At 40.4% G+C, this 9,940-nt stretch overlaps 2 pseudogenes; one reads left to right on the forward strand and one right to left on the reverse strand.

Moving 5' to 3' along the window:
- Window positions 1–664: 664 nt before the first annotated feature.
- Window positions 665–2,245, reverse strand: LOC101570695 (annotated as a pseudogene).
- A 4,535-nt stretch (window positions 2,246–6,780) lies between these two features.
- On the forward strand, window positions 6,781–8,298 carry LOC101583284 (annotated as a pseudogene).
- The last annotated feature ends 1,642 nt before the right edge of the window (window positions 8,299–9,940 follow it).

Consider the following 9,940-nt stretch of genomic DNA (forward strand, 5'->3'; position numbering starts at 1 on the left):
GGTTATTTGTTGTACAAGATCCCGACATGATATCCTATTTCCAAACACTATTAGAACAAATCCCTCTATTCACTGAATTAAGAGAATATAGCTATATATCTATCCTAATCATTTTGAATACACAGATACAAAATGGTCATTCATCTGTATCCCCTTTTTTGGTTTAGTTCCATCATTTAAATATTATAAGTGTGTGAACTCAGCAAAATATTCCAAAATAGTCCAGTAGTCCATAATAGTATTGGGTCTTCTGCTTGACTGGCAATGTCAGAAGTTGTTGATCTGAGTCCCCTACAGCTTAACATAACATCATGGCTTTACTTCTCATACTTGGTACTTTCTAAGGAACATATTTAATTAGATCTTTGGAGAGCTTCAGGAATATAATTTTTAATAAATTTTATTAAAAGTATAGTTTGGGAAAACAATTTTAACCTTTATTGTTGTTACATCACATACACGATAAAATTAAATTACAAGGCATATAACTGAACAATAAAATTCTTTATACAAAGTATATTTAGATACCTAAATACAATCTGGTTTTGAAAATGAAATCATGTATATAGTTGTATTCCTAAGTGTGTTGAATCCAAAGCTATAAAAGACTCCTGAAGGTGCAAATCCAGGTACCAACAAAGACACTTTTCTGAATTCCCATGTTTTACTGAGCATCAGAAACCACCAATCTTTTAGTTCTTTTCTTGTACATTATTCTGTATCCACATTCTCTACATCTGATTGGATCCCTGGATTTTATTTCATTTTCTGTGTGACATTCTCCACAGATATATATCACTGGCTGCAGCTTTGGGGGTTGAACGTCCTGCTGAGTGTCCACTGTTAGTGCCTGATCTGGGCAATACCGAAGAGGTTCCCACTCTGGCGTTTCTAAACAGAACCTCGCTAGACGCTGTCTCAACCAACTTCCGTCGCCTTGAAATTTTTATTTACTTGATTTTTTTTTTTTTTCGGAACTGGGACTTGAACTCAGGCCCTTGCACTTGCCAGGGAAGCACTCATTCCACTGAGCCATCTCCCCAGCCCTTATTTGATTTTTTCACTTAAAATGTTAAAGTTTAAAAGTCTTGACTGTAGGATTTTTGTCATTTCTAGAATTTTTAAGTTAGCAAGGGATACATTACTATATATATATATATATATATATATATATATATATATGTTTATATACATATGTAATTGATTTTATTTATAATAGCTTTGTTCCATAAAGTCACTGGAAACAATGAATTGGTGAATACTGAATAATTGCTACAATGGGAAGTACAGGATCAGGTTCCTGTGAGCCTCTGATTGCAACAGCTTTATCAATCAGTCAGTACATGGCCTAGTTTTGCAAATGTTTGATTCATTAACAACCCACTGAGCAGCCTGGTGTATGGCACATACCTGTAATTCCAGCATGGTGGGAAGCTAAGGCAGGAGGGTCACAATTTCAAACCCTACCTAGGCAGTTTAATGATTTAGAGAGACCCTCTCTGAAAAGAAAAAGTGAAAAGGAGATGCAGCATGTGGGGAAAACTCCATGTGAAGACCGTGGGTTTAATCTCCAATATCATGCACGCACATGCACACACACACACATACACACACACACACACACACACACATGCACACACATGCATACACATGCACACACACACACACTCCTCACACAGCATTGCTCTCACAAACAGTGTTAGGGCCAGCCAAATAGCTCAGCGGATTAAAGTGCCTGCAAGCAGGCTCAGGGGCCGGGGGTTCAATCTCCGGGCCTGCCGTGCCAACCCAGCCCCTGAGGTGTACTGAGACAGCAATTGAGATTGGGACTAGTGGCACATGCCTGTAATCCCAGCTTTTGGGAGGCTGTAAACAGGTGGATCACTACAGTCTGATCTAGTAGTAAGACCCTGAATACCCTGTAGAGCCTTCCCTAAAATCCAAACGTCAACAAAAACAACAACAACAAACAGTATTGCTATCACTTACACTTGGACGAAGCTTATCTTGCACACGTATTTTCTCCAGAAGACATGTCATGGCTTTCTTGTGCTCAGAACCCCAGACAACCTCAGCCCTGTGTTTGGGACCATAGTAAACAGCAAGGTCACTTGCAGAAAGCACAAAAGCAGTGCGAGAAAAGAGCATCAAATAGATGGCTAAAAACTCCTCAGCAGCAGCATAAAAACAAAGCTGACAAGACACAGCACGCACCTTCTACCCCCTCAGCCAGAAGCACACGCATTGGGTTGACTCTAGGTATCACTACTCCACCTACACATGGCTGAGGCTGACTGTAAGAGCACTCTAAGTGTTGACTTGGGGTTAAAAATAAATTTTGGCAAGTACACAAATTGACAAACAGAACCTGTCAGTGATGAGGGTTGACTGTATGTGTTCAAAAAGAAGGTAAGAAAAAAAAAAACAATCACAATGTTAAAGCGCTTTCGAATTCTTTGAAATAGGGATTTGGAGCCAGACTCAGTGTTCATTTCTCGCCCTTCAAACAGTGTGTGTCTTCATGCAGGCTCACTCTGGCAGCGGTGTCCTTGTCACCAGCCTGAGGCCTGGCATAGCTCATGGAGCTGCTGCTGCGTTGGCATCTGCTGGGAAATTGGTCCACTTCTGTGGTCACAGTGAGGGGGCCCTTGCATAATGAGGAAGAAGCTCCAGCGGATCTCAGCCAGTGGTAAATTAAAACTGCTTCTATGTAAAGTGTTCCAACAGTGGTTTAATAAATTAGGCTCAGCCTAATGAGGTAGATATTGATATTTCAGTTCATACCACTGTGTTTTGATCATTATGTCTACCTCCTTCAGTGGTATGGCTCAAAAATGTCTGTACAACTAAACAGCCCAGTGCTTCACCATTGGTTTTTATGACCTGAGAAGTAATCATGGTACATAACCAGATGCTATACACCTTTGCCAAGCTCAGATTATCAACTCCACTCCACTAAGAAGAAACTAACATTCAAACTATTGGGCCCCCAATCACAGAGAATTCACAATGAAGACTGACAATACTGAAGTTACCCAGTGTTCGATAGCTCATGGATTTTTAAAAATTAATATTATTGAGAAACAAATAGCAATGAGACAGTCTCAAAGCTGATTAGTAGGACAGTTTCACTAATTAGTACATTGCATATTGTTGTCTTCATAGTGCTTATTCATAGTATAAGATGTAGACATGATACCCTGTCCAAACGCTATTAGTACAAATCTTTCTTCTTATTGAATTAAGGGAAAGTAGCTGTATATTTATCCGATTTTGTATATACAGATACAAAATGGTCTTTCATTTGTATCCCATTTTTTTGTTTAGTTTTGTCAGGGATGGTTATTCCATTGCCATTCAAATATTGTAGGTGCATGAATTCAGCAAAATAATCCAATATAGTCCAGTAGTCCATAATAGTAGTGGGTTATGCGTTTTTATGGCCCAGGTCACCTGGAGTTCCCCTAACATTTGGTTGAGAATATGTGTAGCTCCAAAGGTTCAAAAGGAGTTTGTGGGTATAAACTGAGATGCAAGGCAATATCATCTTATGGACAGTGGTTCATATAGTATTTTGCCTTTTAAAAATCTTTCTAGTGACTTTTTGCCTAGCACTGTTGGCACTGATCCAAATCCATTGACTGTGTAGAAGCCAGATATAAAACTGTAGGATCAGTATTGGGGTGATATTTGCATATAAAATGAAATTTTAAAGCTTCATGTTAAATAATAGCATTTGCAATAGTATCTCCACCAGAAACTAGTAACGTCAAGTCACATGGTTTGGGGCATTCTCCATTCATTGCACCTATACAGGTAGCTCATTTACAGCACTGGCATCATTCAAATGTTCAATAGTGAAAGTAGAATTTATGGAAATTTCAGCAATATGGTATATTTCATTATTTTAAGTTGGAAATATAACAGATGGCATAAAGCAGATATTATGCTTTATGTCCTACAGATAACTCAGCCTTCTTTTTTCCACCAACATAAAATATTGAAGTAAAAATTTATACTTGTGTTTATTTTTGTTGGTCTCCTGAGGTATACAAAGCAGAAGCACTCTGATACAGAATTTACTCAGTTTTCTGTATATTACTATAGCATTATTTTGGGAAATACTGTTATGATTAAATCTAACATTACAATGAGGATACCCACATTTGCCCTGTTCCCTGCCATAGATCTGCTTAGCTCCAGCGATGATTTCCTCTAGCCTCGGACCAGGGCCCCTGGTTAGACTGTAAATACACAATCCTACTTGTGTTTAGGAATCGGAATAGAATCTTAATTGGATCCTGGCTTTTATACAGTGGGATATGTGCTGACATTTTCCATATATCCCATTTCTCTAGCTTTTAAATGGATTGATGTTAAGCCCTCAGCAGATGTTAATGGACATTTAAAAATAGGAAAGCCCTTAGAGTTTAGAATTTAAGAAGTTCCGAAGACAAATAAGTAAATGAACAGCTGCTGCAGTGTATAGCATAGAAATTCTATCAAATTTAATTTTCAATTGTGAAAGGTCAGAAACTAGTATTTTTTCTACAGTACCTAATCCACAGTCACTAATATTGCCTTCCTCTTTCTTAGGACATTTCAGAATATTGTTTTTTTAAGTCCTTTACAGAGATTCTATTTCAGGTAAGGGTGAACTGTTAAGTAGTTTTTATGAAAGCAAAGTATTATAAAATACTTTCTCAATTAAACAATTCACAATATTCTTATTATTCTCAAATTTGAGTCCAAAAATAGAAGTAAGTAGCTATAAAAAATGAAAGATGTTTTCCCCCTCATTGTTTCTTTTTTATCAGTGGAGGGAACATTAACAAAAATACTTCTTTTTTTAAATGTATTTAGTACAGTGTCTACAGGGTCTCACTACACAGATCAGACTTGTAGTGATCCTTTGTTTTGAGCCTTCCAAGCACTGCTATTACGGGTGTGTGCCACCGCACCTAGTCTCAGTCACCCATCTCAGCATGCTCTGGGGGCGGCACTGGTGCAGCATGCTGAGGATGGAACCCTAGTCCCTGCATCTGCCTAAGCAAGTGCTTGAATCCACTGAACTCTCTGGCTGGCCCTAAAAGTACTTTATCAATCACAAAATACAATTTAAAATTGAGTTTATATTCATAGTTGCTTGCTATTTTGGTACACTATAATGATTCATAAAAATTCATAGGAGGGAGGAGACATGTTATAAATATTACTCAAAAATGTAAAATTTATAGGAGGGAAACTTGGTTTTGGCTCTTTTAGGGGAGGTTTATTTTTTGGTTTTGGTGCTAAAGACTGAACCCAGGGCTTCCAGCTTGCTAGGCAAGCATTCTACTGCTGAGCCAAATCCCCAGCCCTGGTTTTGGCTCTTGATTTTTTTTTCTGTCTTTTGATAAACAAATTTATTTGTACATTTAGTCAATATGCATAATTGACCTAAAAACTTCAATAGTACAAATTTAAAAGCTACATGGAAGGCCAGCTCCATAAAAGGGATTTTTCCAGGACAGCAGCCAGTTGTCATCATCATCTTGATTTGCAGAGGGGCAGTATGTGCCCCCCACTCCCCAGTAAATGTACACTGAATATCAAAAGGAAAAGAGCAAAGCTTCATATTGTGTATTCTTAGTAAAGAAGAAAAACCTAGTTATGAGATCAACCACCCTGCAATGAAAAGCTGCACTAACTATAATACTAGTGCTACATAATGACATGCACACTTATCCTAGAGCTCTTTTACATAACATGTCCCAGCCAGAAGGCTAGTCAGCATAGTAGAATGAGGACATATGCAAGGTGTACACAGAGCATTTTACTACTGTGAAAACTAGTGTACTCTAGTTCGGAGGAAGACAACTGGACTTTAAATCGCACACACCTTAATTACAAGACTTTTCACTACCTACAAATGTAAAACTTTAATTTGAAAAGTTGATACCATAAAGCTGGGCATGGTGGTGCATACCAGTGATCTCAGAACCCAGGAGGCTGTGGCAGGAGGATTATTGTGAGTTTGAGACAAGCCTGGGCTACAAACTGAGCTCAAGGCCAGCCTGAACTGCATAATGAGAGCCTGTCTCAAAAAGACAAAATAATTGGTCTTACAATATGTGAGTTATTATATGAATTATTATAAATCCACATAGCATATTCTATAGCTTCCAGGTTTACATTTCTTTTTTAAGAAAACTTTAAGTTAGAAGACATATGTCTTCACCCTTGACAAAGCTCATGTTCTGTTACAGTGATGGATGCTGAGACTTAATAGTTCCACTTGTTAAACTTGTCTGAGGTCATAACTAGTTTTATTGAGAAGACCCTGTACACATTTATTAATGCTAGTCCCTTAATAGCTGCCCAACAAGTCATTACATGCAGAATGATGTATTCTGAGAAGAAATGTCCTTTCTGCATATTAACAATGGTAGCCCCTGAGTTGCAGCGCTCACATCACTGGAGGCCGGGTACGGTCACTTTTCAAATTCATCTTTGAATTGGGCCAGGGAGATAGCTCGGCGGTGTAAGCACCTGCCTGGCAAGCTTAGAGACACAGGTTCGATCCCTGGAACTGCGTGCCATGCTGGCCCTGTGCTGAGCTGGGGCGTGGTGGCACACACCTATAATCCCAGCACTGGGGAGGCTGAGACAAGAGGATCACTACGAGTCCGAGCTGCATAGTGAAACCCTGTACCAAATAAATAAATAAGTAATTAAATAAATAAATAACGTTTTAAGAAACCAAATTCAGTCGCACTCCCTTGCGCTTTCTCCAGCATCATGGCGGGCGTGCAGGAGGCAGAGGCCTCCGGGAGGCACCTGTGCGGCTAGAGGGAGCTGAGGGAGCTGCTTCTACGGCGGAGGAAGCAGCCAAGAAAAGAAGTGAAAGAAGAAGAGTAAAGAGGCTGTTGCAGGGCAGCAAGAACCTGAGAAAGAATTGGAACTTCCATGGATGAGGTAGCAAAACAGTTGGAAAGACAAGCACTGGGGTGGGGGGCTGGGGGAGAGACAGAGACAGAGAGACACAGAGAGACAGAGAGACAGAGAGACAGAGAGACAGAGACAGAGAGACAGAGAGAGACAGAGACAGAGAGACAGAGAGAGATAGAGAGACAGAGAGGGAGGAGGAGGAGGAGGAGGCGGCATAGGAGGATGCAGATGGAACAACTGGAAAGAAGAGGAGAAGAATAGAGGACTTCAGACGGCCCCTCCCTCAGTGCCAATCTGTACTCCAGCAGGTGCTCCCCAAGGAGCAGGAGGGCGAGTGCCCACCCATGCAGCACGGGTGAACAGCTGCTTGGAGAACTACAAGCGAAGAAAAGAAAGCATTAGATCAGGCTAGCGAAGAGATCTGGAATGAATTTCGAGAAGCTGCAGAAGCACAGTGACAAGTTAGAAAGTACGTTACGAGCTGGATCAAACCTGGGATGACAATGATAGAAATCTGTGAGAAGTTGGAAGATCGTTCTCCCAAGCTCATGAAAGAACGGCTTGAATGCAGGCCTGGTCTTTCCAACTGGGCGTTCTCTCAATAACTGCGCCGCTCACTACACACCCAGCTCAGGTGACACCAGTTTTACAGTACGATGACATCTGTAAGATTGACTTTGGAACCCATATAAGTATATAAGTGGTAGGATCATTGACTGTGCTTTTACTGTCACTTTTAATCCAGGATATGATATATTATTAAAAACTGTAAAAGATGCCACTAATACTGGAATAAAGTATGCTGGCGTTGATGTCCGTCTGTGTGATGTGGAAGAGGCCGTCCAGGAGACAATGGAATCCAGTGAAGTGGAAATCGACAGGAAGACATACCAAGTGAAGCTGATCCGTAATCTGAACAGACACTCAATTGGGCTATACAGAATACATGCAGGAAAGACTGTGCCCATTGTGAAGGGCAGGAGGGTGATGCAGATGGAGGGAGGGGAACTGTATGCCATTGAAACCTTTGGTAGTACAGGAAAAGGTGTTGTTCATGATGACATGGAGGGTTCACACTGCATGAAAAATTTTGATGTTGGACACGTGCCAATAAGGCTTCGAAGAACAAAACACTTGTTAAATGTCATTAATGAAAACTTCGGCACACTTGCCTTTTGCCACCAATGGCTGGATTGCCTAGGAGAAAGTAAATACCTGATGGCACTGAAGAATCTGTGTGGCTTGGGCATCGTAGACCCATACCCACCACTATGTGACATTAAAGGGTCATATGCAGTGCATTTTGAACATACCATTCTGCTGCGTCTGACTTGCAAAGAAGTTGTCAGCAGAGGAGAGGACTACTAAACAGTTCAAAGCCACCTCGACATCTTTATTTTCTAAGCTTTGTTGGAATACATTACATCAGAATCAACTTACAACATGTTGTCTGTTTTAACAGTGGACCTGGGTAACACTTTATCCGTGTTTAAAAGAATTTGATTCTGATCAAAGGCAAACAATCCATCTAGTGTAATTAATCAAGGAAAATGCTTTCAGGAATTTAAATGTTAACTGTTTCCTCCCTGTCTAGGAAATGCTCAAGTTAGTTAGGAATGACATGTTCTGTTTGGAACACCTAAGTCATGCTTTTTGGGTATTTATATTGCCATATTCTTACTTGAATGCTTTGAATAACTAACTACATCCAATTCTGCACCTATGTCCTCTAGTATTGCTTTTTAACGTGTCTGGAATTCATTTTTCTGAAAAATAAAGACATTTTCATATCTGAAAAAAAAAACCCAAAACAAAAACAAATTATCCTAAATGGAAGATGAAGCGATCGAAGTACAAATGCCACATATTATAAGCAATTTCTTACAAAAAGAGCCACAGACTACACTAAAGTATTTTACTACAAAATGCCATAAAATTGCCTTCACTGAAACTCTCCTCTTGTGTGTGGCCAAGCCAGTAGATGTCTTTGGCACGATAGTGGTTCTCTTAGCATGCACAGCACACAGATTAACATCGACAAGTAAGCCCTGGTAGGCTTCACCAGCTTCCTGCAACGCACCAAGTACTGCACTCTGAAACCTCAAGACACTTTTGAAATCCTCTTTTGAAATCCTGGGTGCTGGCTCTTCTCACTTCTGAAAAGGCTGCTTTGGGATGGGCCTATACCATGTCCTGGGCCTGTATCAATGAGGTTTCTTTACCCCACCAGTAGAGGCACTGAAAGACGCCTCTAGCCATTCTCATCTCTCTAGCCATTGTCACCTTTGCTTGCAACTTGAGTGCTGGTTGTTTTTTTGGGGGGAGGCGGGGGCAGGGACTTTCCTTTCCACAAGTGGACTTATAAGCAGTCAGCTTGGTTTGGGCCATTTTGTTACCAAACACTGAAGTCTTGAGCTACTTTTCTGGCCACTGCACTACTTTATAAGTAAGAGCCCCAGTCAGTGAGATGCTCTTCTAACAAATGACTGAGCTGCTCTTCTTCTGGACCTCTTATTGAAGCTTTTATATGTTACAGGTAATTTCACTAGTATCTCAAACATGTAATCTCTGTTATACCATATGTTTTGAAATGTCAATTTCAGTGGCCAAAGCCAAGTGGTGAGATGACTTTCCTTTATTGTTCAAGTACATTTTGGTTTACTTTTTGAATTTGCAACAAGGCTTGAATACATACAAGATGAATATGTGTATGTGGAGGAATGATAAGCTTTTATGTTCAGCATGACTTGAATCCAGAAGCTGATTCCTCACAGTGACTTTCTTAGGCTTCGTCAGGACATGGACTTCTGGACAGGGGGCTACCTGGTGCGTGTTGAAGCTAGTTGAAAGATGCCTCCAGCCATTCTCATCTTTTCAAAGAAATAAAGGCAACAGAGAAAAGGCACCTTGAAAACAGCAGCCAGGGCCCTGCCACCTTCCACTGAAGAGACTGCCTAGCATACCTAGCATGCTCTTAGAGCAACTGGGCAGAAAGGGGCTCAGAGTCTCA

The sequence above is a fragment of the Octodon degus genome, unplaced genomic scaffold (assembly GCF_000260255.1).
Source record: "Octodon degus isolate 3935 unplaced genomic scaffold, OctDeg1.0 scaffold00090, whole genome shotgun sequence".
NCBI classification, from domain to species: Eukaryota; Metazoa; Chordata; class Mammalia; order Rodentia; family Octodontidae; genus Octodon; species Octodon degus.